The following is a 14,543-nucleotide window of genomic DNA, read 5'->3' on the forward strand; positions in this document are numbered from 1 at the left end:
TCCATGCCCCTATTTGCAATTATGGAGTTGTCTAGCATGTCTTGTTCTTGCTCTAACTTTGCTATAAAATGTTCCTGGCAAATTGTTAATATGTTAATCAATATTGCCATGGTTGTTGCTATTGATCCGTGCATCCTATGAACTTGCTCTTGCCATTGTTAGCTTCACAAACATGTCATCTTGTTATTGGTATGCTTATATTGTCATGCAATGCTTTGTGGTGAGTGGTTTGAGCTCGCGAAATTGCTATCATAATTATGTTTATGCCATGCTATGTTTACATTGGTGCCATCATATCTTCTGTGCGTGTTTGTCTCATGTTCAGTAACGGACTTTTGACCTATGATTTTAGTAGAATCATGCCATGCCTTTGTTTTCTATGATATGTTCCTGTAGCATGTTGTTTTCTTGCTCTAAATAGTGCTTCCTGATGTTGTTTTTGACATCTTAGTATTTTCACGAAGTCTGTGATGCTGATATCTTTTGCACTTTTGCCATGCTTGTTTGAACCTGCTCTTGTGTGATTTAGCCATAGCTCAGTGTTCCTGTTTTGTCAATCATCTCTTGTACATAACTGCCATAGGCTTTGTTGCTATGTTGGAGTGGAGTAGCTTAGTTTCTTGTTGCATTCTAACTAGCATCATGCTGTTAATCGCAGAATAGCATCAACCTTGTTTTGCTTGCCATTTGCAAATCGTGCATCCGTTTCTGGTGATCTTTATACCAATTTCAACTGAAATCATCTCATCTTTCCAGTGGCGCACTTGGTTTGCCAAGTTAATTCCTTGATCATTCTTTCCCTTTCGGAGCACGCATATGCAATGCATATCATGTGTTGCATATCATGCCATGTATTGCATCATGTTGCTTGTGCATTTCACCGTGATTGATTGTTGGTCCTTTGCTTGTGTTATTGCTTTGGGTAGAACTGGGAGACGAGTACATTATGAGTACCCTATTGAGTACGCTTTCGAGGATCAAGCTTTCGACAACTGTGAGAAGTTTGCAGGCAAGATGACCATACCCTCGAACTCACTTCTATCTTTGCTTGCTAATTGTTTGCTCTATCGCTATGTGGCGCTACCTACCACTTGTTATATAATTCCTCCCATATTGCCATGTCATGCCTCTAACCCACCTTCCTAGCAAAACGTTGTTTGGCTATGTTACCGCTTTTGCTCAGCCCCTCTTATAGCGTTGCTAGTTGCAGGTGAAGATGAAGTTTGTTCCATGTTGGAGTATGGATATGTTGGGATATCACAATATCTCTATTTTAATTAATGCATCTATATACTTGGTAAAGAGTGGAAGGCTTGGCCTTATGCCTGGTGTTTTGTTCCACTCTTGCCGCCCTATTTTCCGTCATACCGGTGTTATGTTCCTTGATTTTGCGTTCCTTACGCGGTTGGGTGTTATGGGAACCCCTTGACAGTTTGCTTTGAATAAAACTCCTCCATCAAGGCCCAACCTTGGTTTTACGTTTGCCTAACAACCTATTACCCTTCCCTCGGGTCGGCCAACCCAGGGGTCACATCAGGGAAACTTGAGGTTTGGTTTTACTCATAGGATGTCTCATCCGGTGTTGCCCTGAGAACGAGATATGTGCAGCTCCTATCGGGATTGTTGGCACATCGGGCGGCTTTGCTGGTCTTGTTTTACCATTGTCGAAATGTCTTGTAACCAGGATTCCGAGACTGATCGGGTCTTCCCGGGAGAAGGAATATCCTTCGTTGACCACGAGAGCTTGTGATGGGCTAAGTTGGGACACCCCTGCAGGGTATAAACTTTCGAGAGCCGTGCCCGCTGTTATGTGGCAGATGGGAATTTGTTAATGTCTGGTTGTAGATAACTTGACACTTGACTTAATTAAAATGCATCAACCGCATGTGTAGCCGTGATGGTCTCTTTTCGGCGGAGTCCGGGAAGTGAACACGGTTCTTGTGTTATGCTTGAACGTAAGTAGGTTCAGGATCACTTCTTGATCATTCCTAGCTTACGACCGTTTGCGTTGCTTCTCTTCTCGCTCTTATTTGCGTATGTTAGCCACCATATATGCTTAGTGCTTGCTCCAGCTCCACCTCATTACCCTGTCCTACCCATAAGCTTAAATAGTCTTGATCTCGCGGGTGTGAGATTGCTGAGTCCTCGTGACTCATAGATACTTCCAAACAGTTGCAGGTGCCGATGATACCAGTGCAGGTGACGCAACCGAGCTCAAGTGGGAGCTCGATGAAGAACTTGATCGTTGCTTTGTTTCTTCTCCAGATGATCGGTAGTGGAGCCCAGTTAGGACGATCAGGGATCTAGCATTTGGGGTTGTCTTCCTTTATTTTGGTTCCGTAGTCGGACCTTTGATTGTATCTTGGCTGATCTATGTTTAACTTGTTATTTGTGTGAAGTAGCGATATTAAGCCAACTCTTTATTCCTTTCTTATTCAGCACATGGGATTGTGTGAAGATTACCCCACTTGCGACTAAACCACCATGCGGTTATGCCTCTATGTCATGCCTCGACATGTGGGAGATATATCCGCATTGTGGGTGTTGCAAGTTGGTAATCAGAGCCATCCCCGACTTAGGAGCCCCCTTCTTGATCGAATCGTTAACATTGTTGAGTCTAGAACAAAATGTTTTGAGTCTTGGGAATATATATATATCGTAGAGTGGTATTCTTTTTACTCCTTAGTCCCTTCATCACTCTCGTGAGGCCTCCTCAGTCCCTTCGTCGCACCGGTGAGGCCTCCTGACATATAAGTTTTGACTCTTCGCTCCTCAAAATTCACGAATTTGTTTTGGGATCACGCGGGTATCTTGGAATCGTTCCGATAGTCTTGTGACGAGAACATTGTTCTTGGTTCCTGCTGACATTTAGGGGTTGTGGCAGTGTCCCGGGGAGTTGAGCTCCGAGGTGTTGTCATCACAATTTTATCGTTGCAGTTCTGGAATATATGAGTTTCGCCAACATCGAAAATCTCTTTTAGGCATTGTTGGTGAGATAACCTCGATGCCACCCAGTGCTGGGGTGGGAGTTCGGGAGTATGGCCATAACGCGTATAACGGATGCTTTTCGAAGGTTGAGGTACATGATTTCCGAAGGTTTCTTTGTTACGTGTTGAAGGATGGATACAACTGGATGTACGGATTGTTAGTTTGGGTGAGATATTATGCTTCTCCTATATCCCCAACACCTGATTGCATAACCAGAAAGTTTAGGGAGTTTATAAGTGGGAATTAAAGTAGCTCCTAGGATATCTTTTCGACAGATGTATGATATGAGATTGGGGTTCGACGTCTAGTGCTCCGCCTATCCACGGTTGGTTTTACAGTGGTCTCGTTGTGTCTTAAAGAGTCCTTGGCTATGCTGACTCGGGGACGCTTCATATGTCATGTGCACTGCCTTGTACATGATGATGTTGTATGATCAAGCCCGTGTGGGCCCCACCATGAAAACTTCGGATGAAATCTCTATCATATGTTTGTTCCGGCTTATTTTGCAAGCCAATCCTTTGTTTTGTTTTGAGTTGTGGTATTGAAGTTGCTTCGAAGTCAAGTGTTGATCCCATACCTTTCCTAAGCGGTGTTCTCATACTCCTATGAGAATACCTATCCTTCATGATAATCGAGATTGTCATGTCAATTCTTTTGTACCGGCGTGCTTCTCTTCAAGTGGATCCGATCATTTTCAACATCCACAAGATCAATTCTAAGTTTTTTCTCAACGGTGTTTGTTCCATTCCATATGCTCCAAGTTGCCTTTGTTTTCCTGCCCTCCCACCCTTTTTCTTCAAGGACTCGGATTTCTTAATCAAGTATTTTTTTATTGATGGGAAGTCTCTCCATTCTTTTCCGTCAATGTTCTTATCCGGTGATTCTCAGGAAGATACTAATGAAGCTTCAAGTTTATTATTCTTTGTTCTCTTTTCTTCTCCGGTGGATTCAAGTCAAGCTTTGTCGATCATATCCTTTCCTCGTTTCAAATGTCTCTCATGCCGGTGCACCTCTTAATCATCCACTTCTCGCTATTCAATTGTTTCAGAGTGCCAAAGATATCTTAGAAGATTCATGTTTCCATTCTCGATCCATTCAAGTTATTTCGAGGTTGTCATCTCATTCAAGCCATTTAATTCAACTGGCGCATTCTCTCTTTTAAATCGTTCAACGGTGTTTCTTTTGAGTGGGCCCTAACCCACAGGTCTTTTCCCAGGATCTTACCTAACTCTTCTATTTTTCACGGAGCTATCTTCAGATTCTTTTCGAAGTTTGACGTAAGAATGATTTATCATCAGTCATATGTCTTCCTCCAAGATCTTTTGAATTCTTTTCATCGTTGACTTGACCTTTCTATTCTTCATTCCGGAGTGCCTCAATAATTCATGGTGGTGCTTCTCATTGTCATTCTCAACATTTGAAGACCGAAGAAGAGTTTCTCTGCAATCAAATCCGTTCTCTTCAAGATTCATGCTGCTAGCTTTATGCCTTCCTCTCATAATTGTTTTCGATTGTGAGAATTCTTTTCACCCATTCAGAGCTATCCAGAGTCTTTTTAGTTTGATTCTCCGGAGCCCATCATCCCATAATTATTCATTCCAGCTTTTAGCTCTCGTTCTCCAAATCTTACTGGTGCATCATTCAAGTATTCTCTAATCAACTCATGATCTCTTCGTTCTCATGTATCCAAAAACCCCTCAAGTATCTTCATTCATTTTCCAATTCTTCTCGGTGAATGGTGCCTTTGCCACGTTCATTTTCAATTCTTACGGTGGTTCATTCAAGAGTTCTCTTCCTTCGTTATCATATCAATTCATTTGTTCTTTTCAAGTCCTACCGATGGTTCGTTGAAGACCTTCCCAAGTTTGCGCAATATCTATCTTAAACTTTTCTATGAGAATAAGTAGTATGCCAAATCCGTTGTTTGTCATCAATTTAAATTGGTGAAGGATACGCATAACCTAATTCTTATTATTGTTTCATCCAAGTGATTAATTCCTTATTCCAGAGGTTCATCAAAATTCTTGGTTTTCTAGTGCTTCATCTTTTCTTTCTGGAGTTCCAAGTTTTCCGCTTTATCTCATCGCAAAGCTCCATCCAATCATTGCAAGGCTTCAATCTTATCCTTTTCATCCTTCACTTCTTTTTTATCATTCTTTTATTACCGGAGTTCTTCATGGAGGCTCTACATGGTAGTTCATCAAGGATTCCCTTCATTCTTCATTTGATCTTCAAGATTTCTCTCGAAGCTAAGATCCGCCAAGCTATACTCTCAAATAAACATGGTGTTCAACACATGTCTTGTTTTGAGGAGTTCAATCATTCTCCATGTTGCATTCCGAAGTGTAATTCTTTCATATCTCATCTTTTGAGGTGGTGTTATGTCTTTGTTCATAATTTCCCTTCGTGTTTCATGATTGACAAGTTGTCAGGGATGAGATACTTAAACCCATCATTTTCTTCCTTGGAGTTATCTTGATATAGGTTTCACCTAAAGCCTTACATTGGGAACATTGCTCTTGGTAATGATTATCTATGATCCAAGGTTTCACCTTATCACCTCGGTGGAAGAAGCTTTCTATCTTTTCTAGCTCTCAATCAAATCTTATTCCCGTGAGTCGCAGGTTGTCACCTCATAATCGTGAGATGTCTTCCATAAGCCCACATCAAGCTTATCCTTTTGTTGTTGAAAATCCAACAACTCCGTTCTCGCATTTGTTGTAAGCGTGCTCTCTCAAGAGCTTCTTTCCCTCCGTTCATTTCATTCCATTCTTTCTTCTTCCGGAGGCATTGTGATGTTGTTCCCTCCACTCATCATCTCGAATCATGAGGATCGTGTGCTTTTCATGATTATCCATTTAATCGGAGTGTTGTGTCCTCTGCTCAAGTTCTTTTCATCTTATCGAGTCTTGCATCTCTTTTGAATCGGAGTGCTGTCTGAATTTGTTCTTCTTCGTTCCTATTTTCTAACGGAGTGTTTTCAACTTCAATCATATCCGTTGTATTCTTTTCTCTAAATTATTTAACCTATCAAGGTTCTTTGGTTTCACTCGTTTGTCGAAGAAGCAAATTAGTTTTACCTCCTCTCTTCCTCTTCCATTTTCCCTCCGGTGCCATCCTAGATCTCGGGACAAGATCCTCTCGTAGTGGTGGAGTGTTGTAACGCCCCGGATACAACTTTCCATATTTGTAACTCCAGCTCTTGCCTTTTCCGGAGATGCGATATGAGATTCCCTTCGTGGTTGGGGTTTTTTCTTTCGTTTTTGTTTTGTTCATGTCATGCATTTCATATCATGCCATCATTGCATCGCATTTGCATTCGTGTTCGTCTCATGCATCCGAGCATTTTCCATGTTGTCCGTTTTGCACTCCGACACTCCCAAATGCACTGGCGCACCCCTCTTGTCTCTTTTCATGAGCGGGTGATAAACGTTCTCGGAATGGAACGAGATTTGCCAAGTGGCCTTGGTACACCACTGGTAGACCGTCTGTCAAATTTCGTTCCATTTGGAGGATGTTTGATGCTCTAACGGTTAACCGGGTAACCGCAAAAGCCTCTTTGTGTTGCAGCCCAACACCCCTCCAAAGCAGCCCAAGAACCCATCTAAACCGTCTCCATGTTCTCTGCCATTGTATCATGATCGTGTGGGCAAAAACCGCACCTCATTTGGACACTCCTACCTCCATCTACCTATAAATATGTGCCCCTCCCCGAAATTCGCGGTCTAACCCTAGCCTCCTTCCACATCGCGCCGCCGGACACATCCAACTCCGGCCGGACATGTCAAGCCTCCACGTCGCTCGGACCAATCCGGGGACGCCACGTCACCCCGCCGCTGCTCTCCTCCAACCTGAGCATGCCACGCCGCCCTCTCTCTCCTCCCACCGCATCGGGCCCGCCGGAGCCCATCACGGGCCCTCCCGGCTCGTTTCCCGCGGCCGCCACCCACGGGCGTCCGTGCCCGAGCGCCGCCCTTGCTCCGCCGCCCGCCGCAACCTCGCCGTTCCGCTGCTGCGCGGCGCCCTCCGCCACCGCGCCACGCAGCTGCCTTGCGCCGCGCCCTGCCGCCATGCACCGCGCTGCCCCGCCGCCTCCCGACGCGATCGCTGGCCGCTGCCTCACCGGAACCACTCGCCGTCGCAGGAGTTCGGCCCAGCCAGATCCTCCCCGGGTGGATGAGATCCACCGGGAGTTGAACCAAACAGCCTCCCCGTGCCCCGGATCTCTCCGTCCCGGATATCCTCGTCCCGTTGACTTTTCGAAGGGTAATATTCCACTAATTCCTTTTCCCTTTAATTTTTCATGCCTCCTTCATCGCATCGTATCTCCGTGCTCGGTGATCCAAATCATGCATATGATATGTTGAATTGTTTGTCTCGTTGATCTCTCCATGATAGAAGCATTTCCATGCATGTTCATGTTCATTATGATGCCATTTTCATGCATTATGATAGATGCAAGAGTGTTATTAAATGTTAACTGCTGGTACTTATCAGATCATGAGGTTTTGTCATTTTTTGTTGCATTTGTTGTGTGCATCGTATGAGTATGAGGTCTACATGTGTTTTGAACTACATCATGCCATCTTTACAGGGATTCTTGTCTTGTATTTTTGTGATCTATGTGGTGACTAGCACAAGCATGCAAACTAGGCTTCGTGGTGTTGCTGTTTTCAGGGACTTAGGATTTTGCCAAGTCTTTGCGTGCTGTTATTTTGATGCCATGTAAACTTGATGCTATAGTGAGATACATGCTTATTTTGAGATACTTCACTAAGGATGTTTTGAACATGTGGTCATGATCTATCCATCCATGCCCCTGTTTGCAATTATGGAGTTGTCTAGCATGTCTTGTTCTTGCTCTACTTTTGCTATAAAATGTTCCTGGTAGATTGCTAACATGTTAATCAATATTGCCATGGTTGTTGCTAGTGATCCATGCATCCTATGAACTTGCTCTTGCAATGGTTAGCTTCATGAACATGTCATCTTGCTATTAGTATGCTTATATTGTCATCCAATGCTTTGTGGTGAGTGGTTTGAGCTCGCAAAGTTGCTAGCATAATTCTGTTTATGCCATGCCATGTTTTTCTGTTGTTTGAAACTGTTAATAAAACTTGCTATGTTTACATGGGTGCCATCATATCTTCTGTGCCTTTTTGGCTCATGTTCAGTAAGGGACTTTTGATCTATGCTTTTAGTAGTATCATTCCATGCCTTTTTTTGCTATGATATGTTCCTGTAGCATGTTGTTTGCTTGCTCTAAATAGTGCTTCCTGATGTTGTTTTTGACATGTTAGTATTTTCACTAAGTTTGTGATGCTGATATCTTTTGCACTTTTTCCATGCTTGCTTGAACCTACTCTTGTGGGATTTAGCCATAGCTTCGTGTTCATGATTTATCAAGCATCTATTGTACATCACTGCCATATGCTTTGTTGCTATGTTGGAGTGCAGTAGCGTAGTTTATTGTTGCATTCTAAGTGGCATCGTGCTGTTAATCGCAGAATAACATCAACCTTGTTTTGCTTGCCATTTGCAAACCGTGCATCCGTTTCCAGTGATGTTTATATCGATTTCAACCAAAATCATTTCATCTTTACAGAGTCACACTTGGTTTGCAATGTTTATGCCTTAATCATTCTTTCCCTTCCGGAGCACGCATATACATTGCATATCATGTCTTACATATCATGCCATGTATTGCATCATGTTGTTTGTGCATTGCACCGTCAATGATTGTTGGTCCTTTCCTTGTGTTCTTTCTTTGGGTAGAGCAAGGAGACGAGTACATGATGAGGAACCTGTTGAGTATGCTTTCAAGGATCAAGCTTTCGACAACTCCGAGAACTTTGCAGGAAAGATGACCATACCCTCGAAATCACTTCTATCTTTGCTTGCTAGTTGTTCGCTCTATCGCTATGTCGCGCTACCTACCACTTGTTATATTATGCCTCCCACATTGCCATGTCAAGCCTCTAACCCACCTTCCTAGCAAACCATTGTTTGGCTATGTTACCGCCTTTTCTCAGCCCCTCTTATAGCGTTGCTAGTTGCAGGTGAAGATGAAGTTTTTTCCATGTTGGAGTATGGATATGTTGGGATATCACAATACCTCTTATTTTAATTAATGCATCTATATACTTGGTAAAGTGTGGAAGGCTCGGCCTTATGCCTGGTGTTTTGTTCCACTCTTGCGGCCCTAATTTCCGTCATACCGATGTTATGTTCCTTGGTTTCGTGTTCCTTATGCGGTTGGGTGTTATGGGAAACCCTTGACGGTTTGCTTTGAATAAAACTCCTCTAGCAAGGCCCAACCTTGGTTTTACATTTGCCTAACAACCTATTACCCTTCCCTCGGGTCGGCCAACCCGTGGGTCATCTTTATTTTAACCCCCATGGGCTAGTGCTTCTCTAAGTGTTGGTCCGAACCGAGTAGACTGAAGGGCCACCTCGGGGAAACTTGACATTTGGTTTTACTCGTAGGATGTCTCATACGGTGTTGCCCCGAGAAAGAGATATGTGCAGCTCCTATCAGGATTGTCGGCACATCGGGCGGCTTTGCTGGTATTGTTTTACCATTGTTGAAATGTCTTGTAACTGGATTCCGAGACTGATCGGGTCTTCCCGGGAGAAGGAATATCCTTCGTTGACCGTGAGAGCTTGTGATGGGATAATTTAGGACACCCCTGCAGGGTATAAACCTTCGAGAGTCATGCCCGCGGTTATGTAGCAGATGGGAATTTGTCAATGTCCGGTTGTAGATAACTTGACACTTGACTTAATTAAAATGCATCAACCGCGTGTGTAGCCGTGATGGTCTCTTTTCGGCGGAGTCCGGGAAGTGAACACAGGTCTTGTGTTATGCTTGAACATAAGTAGATTCAGGATCACTTCTTGATCACTCCTAGCTTACGACCATTTGCGTTGCTTCTCTTCTCACTCTTATTTTGCGTATGTTAGCCACCATATATGCTTAGTGCTTGCTGTAGCTCCACCTCATTACCCAGTCCTACCCATAAGCTTAAATAGTCTTGATCTCGCGGGTGTGAGATTGCTGAGTCCTCGTGACTCACAGATACTTCCAAATAGTTGCAGGTGCCGATGATACCAGTGCAGATGACGCAACCGAGCTCAAGTGGGACCTCGATGAAGATGTTGGTCGTTGTTTTGTGTCTTTTCCAGATGATCAATAGTGGAGCCCAGTTGGGACGATCGGGGATCTGGCATTTGGGGTTGTCTTCCTTTATTTTGGTTCCGTAGTCGAACCTTTGATTGTATCTTGGCTGATGTATGTTTAACTTGTTATTTGTTTGAAGTGGCAATTGTAAGCCAACTCTTTATCCCTTTCTTATTCAGTACATGGGATTGTGTGAAGATTACCCCACTTGCGACTAAACCACCATGCGGTTATGCCTCTAAGTCGTGTCTCGACACATGGGAGATATAGCCGCATTATGGGTATTACAAATTGTTTTACATTCCACTACTATACTCTTAGAATTGCATGTGTAGGTTGATTACATGAATTGTGCTAAGTTGCTAAAATCTCCCAAGACTTAAAATTGGGAAAGGTTTAGATTTTTATTTGGTCAAGTAGTCTAATCACCCCCCCTCTAGACATACTTTCGATCCTACAAGTGGTATCAGAGCTTTGGTCTCCATTTGCTTTAATTTCCATAGCTTTTGGTGATGATAGCCTTGGTTTCACCACCTAGGAGAGTATGGCATCTAGTGAGGGAAATTACCACCGTAGAGGTCCTTACTTTGATGGTACTAATTTTGCTAGTTGGAAGCATAAGATGAAAATGCATATTCTTGGACATAACCCCGCCATTTGGGCTCTTGTGTGTATTGGCTTGCAAGGTGAATTCTTTGATGGGAGCGAACCGACCCGTGAAGCTATCGCGGAAGAGTTGAATATGCTGCAATACAATGCTCAAGCTTGTGATATTCTCTTGAACGGATTGTGCCCCGAAGAATTCAACAAAACCAGCCGTATTAAGAATGCAAAGGAAATTTGAGATACTTTGATTGATATGCACGAAGGTACCGACTCCGTCAAGGAATCCAAATTGCATGTGCTTCAAAGTCAACTTGACAAGTTCAAAGTGAAGGATGGTGAAGGTGTCGCTGAAATGTCCTCTAGGCTTGCTCTCATCACAAATGAGATTGCCGGCTTAGGAAGTGAAGAGATGAATGATAGATTCATCATCAAGAAGATCCTATGAGCCTTGGATGGAAAATATGATATTGTGTGCACATTGATCCAAATGATGCCCAATTACAAAGATCTCAAGCCAACGGAAGTCATTGGAAGAATTGTTGCTCATGAGATGTCACTCAAGGTTAAGGAAGAGATTCACAACAAGTCAAGTGGTGCTTACAAAGCCTCATGTGATGCTCCCACACCATCAAGTGAGAAACAAACCTTCAACGAAGAATCGAGCCTAATGGTGAAGAACTACAACAAGTTTTACAAGAGTAGAAGAAAGGAAAGAAGTTCCAAGTCAAGGTCCTACAATGACAAAAGATCTTCTAGTCGTGAGCAAAATTGCTATAATTGTGGAAGACCCAGACACTATTCCAATGAGTGTACGTCTCCCTACAAAAGAAGATAAGATTCTCCTAAAAGAAGAAGTAGAAGAGAAGAATCACCACCAAGAAAGAGAAGGAGTAGAGATGACCATTATGAACGAAGAACATCACAGAGAAGAAAGGATTCGGTAAGGAAGGACAAGCCATCAAAGAGCTACACAAAACAAAGACATCAAGCTCATGTTGGTGAATGGATATCCGGCTCCGACTCCGACGATCACTCCGAGAGAATTTATCACTCCGACTCCGAATATACTCAAGATGAAGGTGTTGCCGGTCTAGCACTTGTGTCAAACAACTCCTATGACATATCTCACTCACCAAATGAAGGGATTGGAAGATGCTTCATGGCTAAAGTCCCAAAGGTATCAGACCCCGAGTATGTTGATTTCAATAGTGATGAAAATGATTTCCTAGGTGAGGATGATTTACTTGTTGACAACTCTAGTTATGAAAACTATGATGAACTTGCTATTAATCATGCTAATCAAGATAAAACGAATGACAATGATAAGAAGGAGATTGAGCGTCTAACTAAAGGACTAAACACTCTTAAGTTAGCTCATGAAACTTCCTTGGAAAATCATCGAGAACTGTTAAAGACTCATGAGAAGCTACGTTTTGAAAAGCTCTACCTTGAGCAAGAGCATGAGTTCTTAAAAGCAATCAATGATGATCTTCGCAAGAAAAGTTCTTCTTACATTGCCAAGCATTTACTGTTGTCTACTTACATGCCACAAGTTAAATCTAGCAACAAGGACAAGAAAGATTCTTCTTCTAGTAGTAACAACAATCATGCTAAATCCAATGGTGTTGCTTCTAGTAGTTCTCTTGATTCCACTAATGATTCCCTTAGCCAAGTTACACTTGAGCAAGAAAATTGCTTATTGAAGGGAATTATAGAGAAAGGTGTTTACAAGAGCCTTGGCGGAAGTAAGAAATTTGAGGAAATTGTACGTAAGCAAGGAAGACACCAGAAGAATCAAGGTCTTGGTTTTGAATGAAAGTTCAATACCAATGGAGTTGAGTGGGAAGAAGATCAATACCCCAAGACGATGTTTGTTGCTCAACGAGAGAAGTATGATCCTACTTCTTTCCAAGGAACACAAGCTCAATATGATCTTCCACCACAAGACCACAAGCTAAAAGGCAAGGACAAGCTTCAAGAGGAGATTGATGCATTTAAAGAAGCACCTAAGGCCTTGGTCAAGTGGGTTCCGAAGACTACATCAAGTTCCACTTCATCAAGTACAACTACAACTCCAAGGATTCCCATCAAGATGGTGTGGATCCCTAAGAAGAAGAACTAGAAAGTTCTTGAGGGTGACTCCGCCAACATACTTCACTCTTATCATCTCGGCAAGCACAAGTGCAAACAACTTCCATATCTTGCACTAGTTCAAGGAGTCACAAACCCTCTTGTTTGTAGGACAAGGGACAAGGTAACCTGATGCTTTCATGGACATCATCCTATGTGAACATCACTCTATGTCTATGGATATCCCTGTTTGTTCCTTGTGGGACTAATCCGTGTAGGTATTGAAAGTGCAACTCACTCCAAAGGATTGCTCCGAATGATATACATCAACATTGAGCATCTACATCTTCAACACCTACATGAAGTCATCATCGACAAAACCCAAGGTTAGTTCATCCGTCTTAGGGGGATATCACATCTAGGGGGCTTTATTCTAATCAATTGAGCTAAAGCAACTCTAATGATGTGAGCACAACAATGCTTTATGTAAAAGTGGCAACCCCACTTGTGCTTAAACGATGAGTATGACCTATGATCAAATGTTCTCATTTGACTCCTAAGTCAATATACACATATATAGATGACCTAGTCATCCCAAAATTGCTTGATAGATGCTAGAGTGATTGTGCATGCTCTGTCACATATTTCATTTGTCATTTTATTGTGTCAGCATGTTGATTGCATATTTCTCTCATTCGAGGACATCCATTTGTTGCTTTGATTGGTTGCCTTTTCTCTTTTGCCAAATGGATGGACAAGAATGCCTAAGAACTCCCTCTAGCTATCTATGCTTTTCTCATCTCAAACTCTACTCATGCTACATCACAAAGTTTGATCAAGTCAGATTCAAACCACTTTGTGTGAGGAGCACTTGGAGTCCCCGATTCGTCATAGACTTAAACTTCCAAAACCTCTTTGTGCATTTCGGTATGACCGAGTCATCCATTTCGGTCACACCGAGAACACTAAGTTAATCTAGGTTTTCAATCTCGGTGCAATCGATTAGAAGTTTTCGGTCACACCGAGTTGCAGCAACCGCTTGCGATTCTGCATCTCGGTGCCACCGAGTTGTTCCACTCGGTCACACCGATAGGGTCGGGATATATAAACCCACGGGTGATATTTTGGAAATTTCTTCTAAACCTCTCAGCCTGCGCGTATCCTTCTCTGCCGCCTCGGGTCTCCGGATCGTCCTCTCACAGCCAGCGACCTCCTGCCGCTGGTTTCCATCGCCTTCAACGGATTTTTGCCCCTCCGTTACCGCTGTAGCGAACTCCGCCGAATTAGGGTATGAGTTTGATCCTTTGTGTTATTCCTTTAACTCCGATTCGTAGCACATTACTTTGCCATGATCATGACCACGTATGCAATCAATCTATCCACTGAAAACATCCTTTAGATTAGATTTGATTTGGAAATTTAGGGTTAGGTCTCCGCCGAACTCATCTCGGACCGATCGAATTGTAGAAATCGGTCTCACCGATTTGGCTTAGGCCATTGCAGTTGCACTTTCGGTCTGACCGAAAACTGCAAATCTGTATGACCGAGTTCGATTCTTTGTGAAACACTAGCAGTCTCGGTGCCACCGAACTATGACTCGGTCTGATCGAGTTGACTAGTTTAGGTTCCAAAAGCTACTTCGGTATCACCGAGTTTACAAATGGGTAGCTTCAAAATACTTTCTGTGAAGAACTAAAAC

This window comes from Triticum urartu, chromosome 4A (genome assembly GCF_056163025.1).
Source record: "Triticum urartu cultivar PI428250 chromosome 4A, HENAU_Tu73, whole genome shotgun sequence".
In the NCBI taxonomy this organism is placed as follows: domain Eukaryota; kingdom Viridiplantae; phylum Streptophyta; class Magnoliopsida; order Poales; family Poaceae; genus Triticum; species Triticum urartu.